Source organism: Leptonychotes weddellii, chromosome 2 (genome assembly GCF_054177405.1).
Source record: "Leptonychotes weddellii isolate Sample4059 chromosome 2, ASM5417740v2, whole genome shotgun sequence".
NCBI classification, from domain to species: domain Eukaryota; kingdom Metazoa; phylum Chordata; class Mammalia; order Carnivora; family Phocidae; genus Leptonychotes; species Leptonychotes weddellii.
This window is the reverse complement of record NC_138370.1, coordinates 5743186-5757609: the sequence shown is the minus strand read 5'-3', so window position 1 is coordinate 5757609 and position 14424 is coordinate 5743186. Positions and strand designations below refer to the sequence as shown.

At 38.5% G+C, this 14424-nt stretch overlaps 1 protein-coding gene across 1 annotated transcript in view; it reads right to left on the bottom strand.

The window, feature by feature from the left end:
- WDR17 (WD repeat domain 17) overlaps positions 1-10290 on the bottom strand; it is an 89109-nt gene extending 78819 nt beyond the window's left edge. Inside the window, exon 1 of the mRNA XM_081812883.1 lies at positions 10098-10290. The gene's annotated coding sequence lies outside the window, so the exon portion shown is untranslated. The remainder of the gene's footprint in view (positions 1-10097) is intronic.
- Between the last annotated feature and the right edge of the window lie 4134 nt (positions 10291-14424).

Here is a 14424-nt window from a genome sequence, read left to right as displayed (position 1 = left end):
CGCCTGGGTGGCTCAGTTGGTTAAGCGACTGCCTTCGGCTCAGGTCATGATCCTGGAGTCCCTGGATCGAGTCCCGCATCGGGCTCCCTGCTTGGCAGGGAGTCTGCTTCTCCCTCTGACCCTCCCCCCTCTCATGTACTCGCTCTCTCTCATTCTCTCTCTCTCAAATAAATAAATAAAATCTTTAAAAAAAAAAAAAGAAAGATCCACATCAAAGAGCAATAAAAGGCAGAATTCAAACTGCAAAAAAAAAAATAATAATAATAAAACAAAATTTCATATTAGTGATTTCAGAAAACAAGTAAAAAACTCAAAAACATTATGGGAAGGGATGCCTGGGTGGCTCAGTCGGTGAAGTGTCTGCCTCAGGCTCAGGTCCTGATCCCAGGGTCCTGGATCGAGTCCCGCGTCAGGCTCTCTGCTCAGTGGGGAGCCTGCTTCTCCCTCCCCTTGCTGCTCTCCCTGCTTGTGCTTTCCCTCTCTCTGATAAATAAATAAAATCTTTAAAAAAAAAAAAAAAAACTATGGGAAAACAAAGATTTTTTTTTTTAAGTAGAGAGAAAATGAAACATACCAGTGTATGGGGGATGAAAACCCAAACAACATATTATAAACTTGTTTAGAGAAGACTAAAGCACAAGTAAAATAACAGAAATAAAGGCAACAACCCAAGAAGTAGCCAAAGCAACATTACTTGAATTGAAAAAGACCCTGATTAGGGCTCTTAAAGTAGTCTTCTTATTTCAAGCAAAATATATTTTTTAAAAAGATCCATGCTTAGGTACATTAAGGCAAATTCAGGGGTTAATTTAGTTTTTTACAACTCTGTGAGTATCTAAGTAGAATTCTTAAAAATGTTATGTACAAATGCAGAGAATTCAGATTGATGTCATCTCTCACTACGGCACTGAACTCCACATATCAGTGGTACAATAACTACGTTAAATTCAATTACAATGACCTCACTATTCTATAAATGACCAAAACAAAATTCATGTGTGAATGGAAAACAAACAGAAAGACACTGTCATAGACACAAGGATTTAGAAGGCTATTTACCCATGTAATATTCCTTTTAAAATTACTTGAATAAAAATCACAGGCTTTTGGAAAAATGAATCAGAACAACTCAGATATAGAAGTTCATGTAATTTAAAAGTACATTAAGCAAAGAAACCTGAATATCTAAGCTATATGGTTCTAAAAATGCATATATCAAAGGTAATTACTGAAGGAGAAGACCAATACTGTAAAAGTTAGGTATTTAAAATCTAATCTCGGTTTTCCCGAGATTGAGGAAAAGAAGAAAACAAAGGTATGCTAAACTTCTCATTTTACAAAGGTAATCAATAGACACAATTTGTTTCTTGATATTTAGGGAGAAATTGACTCAAAGTATTTTTACAATTTAAAAATAATCATCATGAAACATTAAATTTTAAATTATGTTAAGACAGACCATAAACAAGGTCAAAAGAAAAAAGACAAAAATATATAAACATATACATAACATCAATATGCAGAAAGTGATAATGAATCAATGACTTGAAAAAGTTCTCTGTAGTTAACTTAAAAGGCATGTTATAGTTATGTCCCTGTTTAAAAATCCACATATAATTTATATATATGTATAAACATATACACACAGACACATACACACACTTTAAAAACTAAAAGAATACACACCACAAGGTAAAGAGTTGGCTATTTAATAGCTGGAAATTTATTATTCCTTTGACTTATTTATATTTTCCAAAATTTCACTGATTCATTCAACAGTTATTAAGCACCAACTATGTGCCCGTCAGGCACTCAGGAAAAAACTCTGCCAAACAGAGAAAAATCCTGCCCTTCCGCAGTTCTTATTCTTGTGGGAAGGAATGAGAGAATGAGCTAAGCAAGCAAGGAAATGACGTACATGGGCAGAGAATTTGTGGCTTGGAGAAGATAATGGAGGAAAAGAGGACAAGCAGTTCTGGAGACAGAGCTGGTGTGGGTGATACTGAGGGGATGCTAAGCAAAGACTTGACAAGGATGAGAAGGGCAAAATATCCAGGCGTCTGATGTAAGGTGCAAAAGCACACGGAGCAGAAGGCATGGCCAAAGCAAAGGCGGAAACTGAAGCTCCTGGCCGGGTTGAGAAAGTGAGAAAAATCACTAAAAGGACATAAAAATGTATTCAAACATCAGAGACATATCAGGATGCAGAGATTCAAGGTAGTTTTGTTTAACTCACCTTTATGGTCTCCGGAATTTTGCAAATTTTCTTAATAGAACTATATTGATTATACTAATAAAAAAACAAAGAACAAGACCCTAAAAACTTCTCGCTGAAAAATCAGTGTTTAAAATTTGAATACATCTATGCTCAGAGCTATGCAAAAAAAAATTTATAATTATATAATCAATATGTGATCTTTATTTTTTTTTTTAAAGATTTTATTTATTTATTTGACAGAGAGAGAGATAGCGAGAGCAGGAACACAAGCAGGGGGAGTGGGAGAGCGAGAAGCAGGCTTCCTGCTGAGCAGGGAGCCCGATGTGGGACTCGATCCCAGGACCCTGGGATCATGACCTGAGCCGAAGGCAGACGCTTAACGACTGAGCCACCCAGGAGCCCCAATATGTGATCTTTAGAAAACACTTGGAAACTGTCAAAAAAAATGTGTTGTTGTTTTTTTTTAATCAGCCATTGGCTCATTAACTTGAGATCCTCCTCCTCTGTCTAGTATCCATAATTCTAAATGACCACACAATTCTCACTGATATGTGGAGCCATGGATTATCAAGGATGAATGAAATTTTAAAACATCTCTAAATCAATGCATTTCAAAGTGTGGGTCTCAAGTCTCTTGCATCAGAATTAACTGAGAAACCCTAAACTTGCTATTCCTGGATCATATCCCAAAGATAGTGGGTCAGAATCTTATGGTAGAGCCTAGAAACCTGCTTTTTTTTTTTTTAAGTTTTTATTTAAATTCTAGTTAGTTTACATATAGTGTAATATTGGTTTCAGGAGTAGAAGTCAGTGATTTATCACTTACATATAACACCCAGTGCTCATCACAACAAGTGCCCTCCTTAGTACCCATCACTCATTTAGCTCATCCCCCCATCCACCTCTCTCCATGAACCCTCAGTTTGTTCTCTATAGTTAGGCATCTCTTACGGGTTTGCCTCCCTCTTTTTTTCCCCTTCCCTTATGTTCAGTTATTTCGCGGAAACCTGCTTTTTAACATTACTCACAGATGATTTATATGCACAGTAAAGGTGGAGAACTACTTACATAGTTTAACTACAATAAAGATAATTTACCCGAAATACCGCCTCTGGAATCTCGTACTGACCAAGATTCAACTTTTAAATTTCTATCATTCCTAAATTTACCTTTCATGAGCTTGGCTGGGCAGTTTATCCAAGCATGTCCATCATATGTCAGATCATAGTGTTCTTAAAAGCTTACATGGTAAAATAGGTCACAACAAGCACACGGTATTAACCTACGTTAAAATCCCGGATTAGGTAGCAAATAGAAAAGACTAAGGTCATTATGGTAGTTCTAGTTTGGACTCAGAAAATGACCACTTACACCAGTTCGAATTCCAATTCAATCAGGAAAACACACGAGTTAAAGCCAGACCAAGACCCTGATTTAAAGATGCAGTGAAGTGAACGGAGTTATTTCATCATCTGCCTACACACTTATTCTACCATCCATCTGCACATTTATTTTTACACTTTCCTACACTCTAACCACCAAAATGAAAATTATATGGATTTGAGTTATGGAATTAGATTTCTCTAGGTAGTTGGAGGATTACAGAATCTCTTGAGCTGCAATGTGGGGATAACTTTTAATTTGACTGAAGAAGTAATCCATTTTTCTTGAACAACAGGATCATTTATATACCTTCAGTGTGACCATTCTGAGTCAGCTAAAGAAAAGTAGAGGAGGGGTGAAATCATATAAATTTTCACCCATAAACTAGTTAAGTTAGAGGTAAATATTCCATTGACAGAGACATTTTAATATAAGTATGTATTTGTCATAAAAAGATATAGGATTATTTCTATATTAGGGCATGACAAAAATATATAGCCTTGTTTTTATAAATAGGATCATTCCTCCTGAATAAAGACTTGAGAAGCTATGCCATGAGTCATTTTGTAAACCTGAGGATCCCCACCTGCTTCTAATCAGTCTGTTTTTGTGGGTTGGATTTTTTATATGAGTTTTTGAAGTAGGGTGGGCCTTTATGCTTCTGTGAAAATCAGGATTTCCGTTTGGCAGAAGCTATTACTCGGACCGGCATTTTCTTCTTCTTGGCAAGGGATATTAAAAATTATTTTGGTGAGTCAATTTAGAAAAACCAGCAAAGGAAATCCAATGGTTTTAAAGCTTGAAAGCTTTAAAATGAACAGAAATAGCCCATATAAGTCACTAAATCCAAAAATGTCTTCAATGTACGCATTCATACATTGATAGAAGGTCTGAGATAAATCCTAAGGTTTGATAAGTGAAGGGTTGCATGGGCTAAGTCAGGACCAATGCAGATCAGATAGGTTGTTCATCTACTTGATAGCCCATCTGTCAAAAATTATGCCCTTGGCCAACATAAAACATCCCTTAAAGATGAACTAATGTAATTAATAATGAAGGTGAAACATTATGCCCAAAAAGCTACTATCAGATGTTATGAAATGTACCCACTATTATATTTTCAGGAATTCATTTATTCAGCAATTCATGGTGCTCCCAAGTAAAGTTTCAAAAGTGGAATCATACAATGGCTATTACCAGCTCATGAGGTGACAGGGTCCAAGGGCATAATGTACCTTATCTCAGTACTTCCCAAACTCTACCTTGTTTAAGAAACACTTGAGGCTTAGTAAAACAGATTCTGACCCCTCCCTTAGAGCTTCTGATTGGCTAGGGACATGGTCTGAGAATCTGCATTTCTAACAAGCTCTAGGAGAGCTGCTGGTCGAAGGTACACTTTCAGTAACACTGTTCTAGATGGCATCTGGTACCAACGTGGCACGAAGTCTAGAAAATAAACATCTAGGGGTGCCTGGGTGGCTCAGTCGTTGGGCATCTGCCTTCGGCTCAGGTCATGATCCCAGGGTCCTGGGATCGAGCCCCGCATCAGGCTCCCTGCTCAGTGGGAAGCCTGCTTCTCCCTCTCCCACTCCCCCTGCTTGTGTTCCCTCTCTCGCTGTGTCTCTCTCTGTCAAATAAATAAATAAAATCTTTAAAAAAAAAAAAAAGAATTTCTAAGATTCCTGGATCCCCAAGAAAATCACATAAGACTGCAGCAAAACTTAACTTGTATTAATGAACAAATCAAAAAAAGGGAAATTGTGGGAAAACACTTTTTAACCAATATTTTAAGTAAAGTTTCTATATGATGAGACCAAACACATGTACAGTGTTCACTTTGTACAGTAATTATTTTAACAACATAGAATAAATATAAAAGTGACCTAATTCCTAACTACTCGAAGTTTTGAGTTAGCCATTTGAAAAAATGTAATGAAAGAGAAAATGATAGGGTACCTGGGTGGCACACCCCTTGAGCGACTGACTCTTGATTTCGACTCAGGCCTTGGTCTCGGGGCTGTGGGATCGAGCCCCATGGCAGGCTCCCCACTCAGCACAGAGTCTGCTTGAGATTCTCTCTCCCTCTCCCCTGCCCCCTCCACCTCCCCTACCTACTCACGGGCTCTCTCTCTGTCTCCCTCTAAAATAAATAAATAAATAATCCCCCCCCCAAAAAAAAAAGACAGAAAATGATGCTGATGACATATTTTGTGCTTCCTTAGGGAGCAGCGCAATGCTGTATCAGCTTTCCCACTGACTCATTTTGAGCAACATATCATTACGTGTTTAGTGACCTCATCTACAAAATAAGGGTGTTAGATTAACTGGTCCCTAAGGATCCTTCCAGCTAACATTCCGAAATGACTCTTTCAAGCCATGCTTACCTTAAAAATAAAATGTTAACCCTTCATGAAAACTCATTCATAATGTTTTATCTCAAAGGGCCAAATTTAATTAAATATTACCTGTTTCATATTAACCAAACGTTTAATTTTTAAGACTCCACATGGAGCTGTTTTACACTGAAAAAGGAAGGTTTTCCTATAGCATAAACATGAGGGTTCTGTGCAATGAGAATTATTTTCTACTTTCCAATTTGAAGTAAGTTTTTGTGTGTGAGATAAGAAATTGAACTTATTACATATAATTGCAAATGAGGCTGCCTGGGATATGGGTATATGCTCACAACCTAATGTGTCAACAATCTGGAAGAAAATGATGAACCTAAGAAAAAAGAAAACTACTGAACTCCTCTATTGTGAGCTCTCAGTGGCTGAGCATTCGAATCTATAAACCAAGTATTGAACGTTGTAACATCCTCACCAAAGCATGAAATATTATTTCTTACACCTCTTCAGAGTTTTCCTGAACATGACAATTATCAATTATCCCTATTAATAACAAATAACAGTGATAAATTATCTGCCATATGATCTTACGTAGAAGATCTGTATTACTGTCTAGTGTGTGTGTGTATGTATATATGTAATTAAAATGCAGAATTCCAGAGTTTTAAGAGGTAATTAGGCTAGAAAATCACACTGGGGACATGCATGTAAAGTATTAAAAAGCAAGACTTCTATCGTTATTGGTTTTTAAATTCACTCAAGCAGCTGATGATGTGACATTTGCATGACAAGGGCCACCTACGGTTTCAAATGTAGGCTGCCTTTTCTACAAAGTCTAGCCTATTTCAAATGTTTGAATTTTTCTTCAGTTATAGATCTAGTTTTTTTCTAGTCATTGAAATCAGGTAAAAACAACCTGAACCCTCTCTCCTAATGTGACAGCTCAGGTTTTACCATTACAACTTTTGAAATGTTTCTAATCAATCATGATGAGATACTCTCTTTCGATATATAAAGGCACAGGTCAAAGCTGGTCATTTTAAAATATGTCCCTACCAATATTTGTAACCAAAGTTACAAGTCCTTCTTGAACATTTTAAGTAACCTCAGGTAAGAAAAAAGATTTTGCTTTAGGTTTTATTTCTCTATAAATTCTTTGGGGGAGTTTCTCAAATTCTCTTCAGGCATCCACATCTCATTTCTTGCTCACAAATCTCCAGGAATGGTCTCATCAACAGTGAGAGAAGAATCTGCATGTGATTATCACAGAACACAGCGAGTCTTGAAAGTTGAAAAGAGCCAACCAATTCTTAGTTTAATATGTTTCTGATACAAAAGAAAAGAAGGCATCGGAGTTAATAAAGAAACCCCTCCCAAATTCCTAATATGATACTTACGGATTAAAATACTCTGAATAAAATACTCTGTTCCTGAAAACACACTAAAAACTGTATGACTTCACTCTAATCTTTCAATCTGCTAAGTAGAATAGATACACGAAATATAAAAGGAGATAATTCGTCAATTCTACGAAGTAGTAGTAAAGCTTATATATACATCATTACCCTGAATGGCTGAGTAAACTGGTTATTCAGTAATCTGATAAACTGTTACCTTTCTGGAATATACTAGATTTTAAGTAAATTCTGGAATATAGGAAGGAAATGTGAATCCTTCAAAATTGTTTGAATTTCATTTTAGTCTTCATTTCAGAGGTTAGGCAAAAAAAAAAGAATTAATCTGGAGAATTTGAACAAATTCTATTGATTGTGATAACCCAATCATTTATGTTGGACTTCTAGTATCTATCAGGGTAAAACAAAGAAAAATACAACTGTTCCTAATTCTCTCTGAGTGATTTAAACACTCCCACTGGCTACTCTATGCCCAAGCTGAGGGCTACAGATAGAGGCTAGAGAAAACAACAAAAACATTCCAGCTCTCAGTCCCTCTACTGGGAGCAGGGGATTTAAAAACAATTTTTTCCTAAGCTAAATTAATTTGTGGCTTTCTAATATATGGAATTATTATGTAATGAACGACAAAAATTTTAGTACACCAATATGTAGTAATAACAAATGAAGAACTTTTAAACTTTCGAGTAAATATATTTGATTTTTTCTCCCCAGAGATACCCACAGTTCTTTACTATTTCTATAAACATCAGCACGAGAAAAAAATCAAATCAATGTAATAACATTCAATGAACCATTTTAATATAGTTTATGGAGCTCACTTAAATATATGATTTTTTATGTTGCATATAAAAAATAAATACAGCGCCCATTATATTTTGGGCTGTTCAGAAAGAAAGAATGAAAGAATGAATGAAAGAAAGAGGATTTTTCTTTCCATGTATGACCTTTGAAATAGACCACTGGTTTATTCCAATAGAGAAGACTTCTCAAGAACTCTTAATGCAATGATCTAAAACTAGCGTTTGTGACATTAATCTCTAGACAATCCACTAAAGTATGTTTCCCAAAATTTTGAGTTAACTGACAATTTTTCATAGTCACTTCATTCCTATTTTAATTTTAGATCATAGAACAGTAAAGACTGTCAGACCACTTGTCTCAGATTTCTGCCTTCACACAGATAAGACATAACTATGCCCATTTTCTTGCACTCTTAAGCCAGTGAGACAGAATCTCAAAAGAACATAAAAAAGTGCTTTTTCCATAGTGGTTGTAATCACCATAAGTCCAGCATCAGCTGCCCTCAAGCAGGGTAGTGAGAATATCCCAAACCTGCTGTGTTCTGTGATAATCACATGGAGATTATTCTCTCACTGTTGATGAGACCATTCCTGGAGACACATTTGTGACCGAGAGATACGGATACCTAAAAAGACTTTTAGAAGTTCCCCAAAGAATTTACTCTGTAGAGAAAACCTAAAGGAAAACCCTTTTCTTACCTGATGTTACATTACTTAAACTATTCAAGAAGGGCCTGTAACTTTGGTTATAAAAATTGGTAGGGGAAAATGAGTTCCTCTGAGGGGTATTTCTGAAATAGTGCAAGATTCAGAAACATAATCTCTCTCTCTTTAACCCTTGTTAAAGACTCCAATTAGGGGCGCCTGGGTGGCTCAGTCATTAAGCGCCTGCCTTCAGCTCAGGTCATGATCCCAGAGTCCTGGGATCGGCCCCGCATCAGGCTCCCTGCTTGGTGGGCAGCCTGCTTCTCCTTCTCCCACTCCCCCTGCTGGTGTTCCCTCTCTCGCTGTGTCTCTGTCAAATAAATAAAATCTTAAAAAAAAAAAAAAAAAGGGGGGGCGCCTGGGTGGCTCAGTCGGTTAAGCAACTGCCTTCGGCTCAGGTCATGATCCTGAAGTCCCTGGATCGAGTCCCTTATCGGGCTCCCTGCTCAGCAGGGAGTCTGCTTCTCCCTCTGACCCTCCCCCGTCTCATGTGCTCTCTCTCATTCTCTCTCTCTCAAATAAATAAATAAAATCTTAAAAAAAAAAAAAGTTTAAAAAAATAAAAAATAAAAAGGCTCCAATTAATCAGTAGAAGTTACAAAAACAAGTGGGGAAGTTTTGGTACACAAAGTGATCACTAAATTTCATTCAAATCAATTGCTTTTAATATAGTAAATTTAAAGTCAGCTTAAATTTTGCTCCTTTTAATATGTGCCTGCAAAAATCTGGGGGGGGGGGTTGTGTATAGAAAACAGGAAAGATTGTATTTTTATGATTTACCACATACTATGCTTCTCCCATTCAATACTGTCCGTCTTTTTCTGGAACACACTTCCATTTCACTCAAAGCCTTCTTGGTACAACCTGCCTATTAAGACCATCTTCAAAGGGGTGGGAAATCTATACAGAAGTGCCTGGCGGGCATACAATCCAGACTCCGGGCATACATATACTTAATAACCTTAAAAATTAGAATGTCTCTCTTAAAAATTAGAATAATGGACAGTCCACACTCCAGGGGCAGCTCAGATATACACACGTTGGCTGCCGGTCGTGCCTCGTGATGAGCAGGTGCGTGACCCTAAAACTCCGGGGATTCACGCGTCAGGCACGTCGCGCGCAAAGCCCGGGACCGCGCCCGTTCCCGCGACGCCGCGCCGCTTCCAAGACCACTCATTACGCCTGCGCCCGCCCGCTCTCCCCCTGCGCCCCGCGGGATCCTTACCTGGAGGAGGCGGCGACCGCGCCGGCGGACAGCGGAAGGTGCTGAAGCGGGCGCGGCGGCGGCGGCGCGAGCACGGCCCGCGCGCTCCCCGGCCTCCCCCGCTGCTCCCCCGCTGCGTGCCTCGGGCTCCCGCGGCGGGGCGGCCGGACCGCGGCTTCCGTGGGGCGGGGAGGCGGCTCCGAGCGCCGGAGCGAGCGCCCGGGCTCTCCTGGGCACTCCCGGCGGGCCACGTGACAGACACACCGGTCCCTGATTGGAGCGCCCGGCGGGGAGGCGGTGGCGGCTCCCGACCCGGGGGGACGGTGTGTGCTGGAGGTCGGTTACCTGGCAACGGGGAGTCTGCGCGGAGGACACGGTGCCCAGGCATTGGGCGGGGCTGCTCAGAGTTTACCGTGAGGCTCAAAGTGGAGGAAAGCAGTGAACCACCAGCGTTCCCATAACCTAACGCGTTCCACGGACTGCGTCTGCACTTTCCAGGAAAATGAGTCAAATATACAACAACTCACGCCGTCTCCTTGAGCGGCGTGGAGGAGGGCGCCGAGCCTCCTTAAGAGGCTAGGCTGCACCCGGCTTAAGCTGTCATCACCTGGAATGCGAATGAGTGTAGAATGCTGTTTCTCCTGCACTTCATTATTGTCTGATTGGACTCAGGTAGCTCGGTGGGAGACTCCTTTGGAGGCAACTATTTGGCTTTATTAGTGGAGTTATATGTAGTTAATATACCTGCCTTCAGTGTGTGCAAAACTAACATTTTCCTTGTGGAAATGCTTGGTACTGTCATTCATAATTTCTTCGTCTCTCTGAAATATCTTCACTACTTACAGCCTTTATCAAACACACTGGAGAAAACAAGCCTTCATACACTCGGAACAAAGTGTACTTAAGAACATTTATGGAGCTTTAATTATATGTCAGACTCTGGATAGTTAATAAATTAATAAACTAATTCTCCAACCAGGGAAATTCTCTGGACATAATCCCTACCCGTCTGTGCCGTAGATTTTTCTCCTCTTTTCTTCCAAAGTATTCTCTGCAGACCGTACCCTACCACAGCACTTAACATTCTATTTTGCAAATTAAAATTTACCTAGAAGTTGCCTCTCCACATAGACAATACACTTGCTTAAAAACTGGAATCCATTCTTACAAACTCTTGCCTACATTCTAACAAAGTGCTTGATGAATAGCAGATCTTCAATAACTGATGAATGGATAAATAAATTAGCACATGATCTACCAGAGAAAGTAGAGAGGGCAACAACGAAGTATAATTCAATGTAGGTTCTGAAATACGGTTGTATAGAAGTCCTATGTGAGGACTCTAGGAGGGAGACATTTTCTCCCAGTGTATTCAGAGAAACTTGCAATAAGAGTGATGTTTGAGGGGCGCCTGGGTGATTCAGTCAGTTAAGCGTCTGCCTTTGGCTCAGGTCATGATCCTGGGTCCTGGGATGGAGCCCTGCATGGGGCTCCCTGCTCAGTGGGGAGCCTGCTTCTCCCTTGGCCTCTGCTCCTTGCTCGTGCTTACTCGCATGCATGCTCTCTCTCTTTCTCTCAAATAAGTAAATAAAATCTAAAAAAAAAAAAAGTGATGTTTGAACAGGAACGTAATAAATAGATTTCACCTGAAGGAGAAGGGGAGCAGACTATGGAGCGGGGACAGCATGGCCAAAGCACAAAATGGGGGAAACGCATGACTGATTTAAATGACTGACTTGATTGCCTTGCCTGGGAGGAAGTGAGAGTGGGTATCTAAGGATATGAGGGAAGAGAGAAATTAGCAAAAGATTAAACTGGAAAAATAAGAAAAACAGATTGAGGAGGATATTGGACTTCCTGTTTATATTAGACTCTAACCCCTAAGATCAGGGCTTGAGGAAGGATACCCTGGAAATGTAGGAGGTAAAAAAGTGTATAGAGAAATGAAAGCATGATGGATTAAGAGAAAATGCAGTAGTTCATGGAAAAGATGCTAATGGCCTGAATTAAGACAATAAAAATAAGAATGATGAAGAGGGAAAATGATAAGAAACACTTCTGGGAGAATAGACTATCATTTTCATTTATGACTGATATTTGCTGCGGCCAGTGCTAAATAGTCGATAATACACATGGAGAGAAAGATTCGTCAAAGACAAAATGTCTAGCTTGGCCCATTAGTTGGATAGAAAAGTCTTTTATGTCTCATTTATTCAAAATTGCTCCAACCCTCCCGTTAAGAACCATGAAAGCAAATGAAACATTAGAAATTATCTGGTTATTCATTCACAGTTTAAAGATGAAGGTGCTGAGGCCTGGAAAGTTACAGAATTTGTCAAGGTCACACAGCTGTTAGTAGCAGAATTGATGTCATGAGCCCTGATTCTCAGTCAAGTACGCTTCTCCCTTTTCTGTGATTTGGTTCGTTAGTTTTAAAAGGGAAATTTAGGGGCGCCTGGGTGGCTCAGTCGGTTAAGCGCCTACCTTCGGCTCAGGTCATGATCCCGGGGTCCTGGGATCGAGCCCCGCATCGGGCTCCCTGCTCAGTGGGGAGTCTGCTTCTCCCTCTGTCCCTCCCCCTCTCCGGCTCTCTCACTTTCTCTCTCTCAAATAAATAAATAACAATCTTTTAAAAAAATAATAAAAGGGAAATTTAAACAATCGCAGATATAGTTAGATCAAGAACCCAGAGAAATGATACAAACTAATTCCTAAGGAAAAGATCTCTTTCCTCTGATTTTCATTCTTTATTCAACAAATATTGAATGTGATGCTCTTATCACACAAGTTCCAAAAAACTCGTCAGTCACTCAGGCTGACTGGCAGTTTCGGGGCAGTCATTAGTTCTTAACACTTAGAGTACACAGAGTTCTTCAGGATGAAATTTAAAGCAGAGTGATTAGGGGAATCGAGTGAGTCTGTTCACTTCATCTTCAAGGCTAGGCATGTTCTATGCGAACAGTGGCTACTGTCTTTTTAGTGGATATTCTAAATAAAAAACCAACCAGGAAGGACTTTTTAAACTTAAATTTTTGGAAAATTAAGCCAAAAGGCTTCAGAGTCACTTTTTAATAAAAAAAAGCCCTTTCACACTAGTTTTGTTTGTTTTTTTAAAGATTTATTTATTGAGAGAGAGCGCGTGCTGAGGTGGGGCAGAGGGAGAGGGAGAGAGAGAATCTCAAACAGACTCTACTTTGAGCATGGAGCCTGATGTGGGGCGTGATCTCACGACTGAACTCACTGACTGAGCCACCCGGGTGCCCCTCACACTATTTTTTATGTAAAAATGGTAAGAGAACAGAAACAAGTGTGACAAAAAAAGGTGATCCAACTGTATATCAATTACCTAGAGAACTGAATACTTAAAAGCTTACTGTATGCAAACACACTTTTAAAAATTGAAACAGTTTTTTAAAAATATATTTCCATAATTTTGCTCTTAATGTGTATATATATTACGTATATTTAAAATGAGCATTTCTGTTATTATTAAATGTATTACCTATCTAACATCACTCTTTGGACTTTATGAGGTACCAAAATGGCTTAAAATTAATTAACCAATAATTGCATAAAATTTGAGATTTTATCTCCAGAATAATATTGATTGAATTTTTAAAAAATTTTTAAATTATAAAGTTTTTAAAGAAGAAAATACAGAGAACACTACAATAAACATTTGCATTTAATAAATTGTAGGCTTCTGTCATATTTGTTTCAAGTCTTTCCTTAAAAAAATAACACAATGCGGACAAAGTAAAATCATACTTTTTTTTCTCTTGTCATTGGATTACACTGATGTAATTAGATGTAACTAACAGATTTACATATATTCTAAATTATTTCCTGTCATTATTTTTTAAATTTTATATATATATTGGTATGTATGGTTACAGTTTGTTCATTTTGATTGATATGGATCTCGGCATACAAATATATCGTCACAATGTATTTATCTATCTATTGAGTGTTTAAGTTGTGTGAACTTTTCCGTATTGCAAAAATGCAGTGAATCTCCTTGTATGTGTGCTTGTCTATGAGTTTCTCAGACCACCAAGTGGGTTTGCTGAGTCATAATACATGTGTACCTTCTCCATTTATGCTATAACCAGCAGTATATAAATGTTTTTCCTGCTCCATATCCTCACCAAGATCATTTTTTCAGTGTTTTTAATCTAATAAAGTGGCATCTTCTTATGATTTAAATATGTATTTCCTAAATTTGTTGAAATGGAACATCTTTTCCTGTTTATAAATTGTTCATTTCCTTTGATTATTTTTCCTTATTTGTTTAACTTTTCCTTATTGATTCATCATTTTTTAAATAGTTGGGGTGTTAATCTTTTTT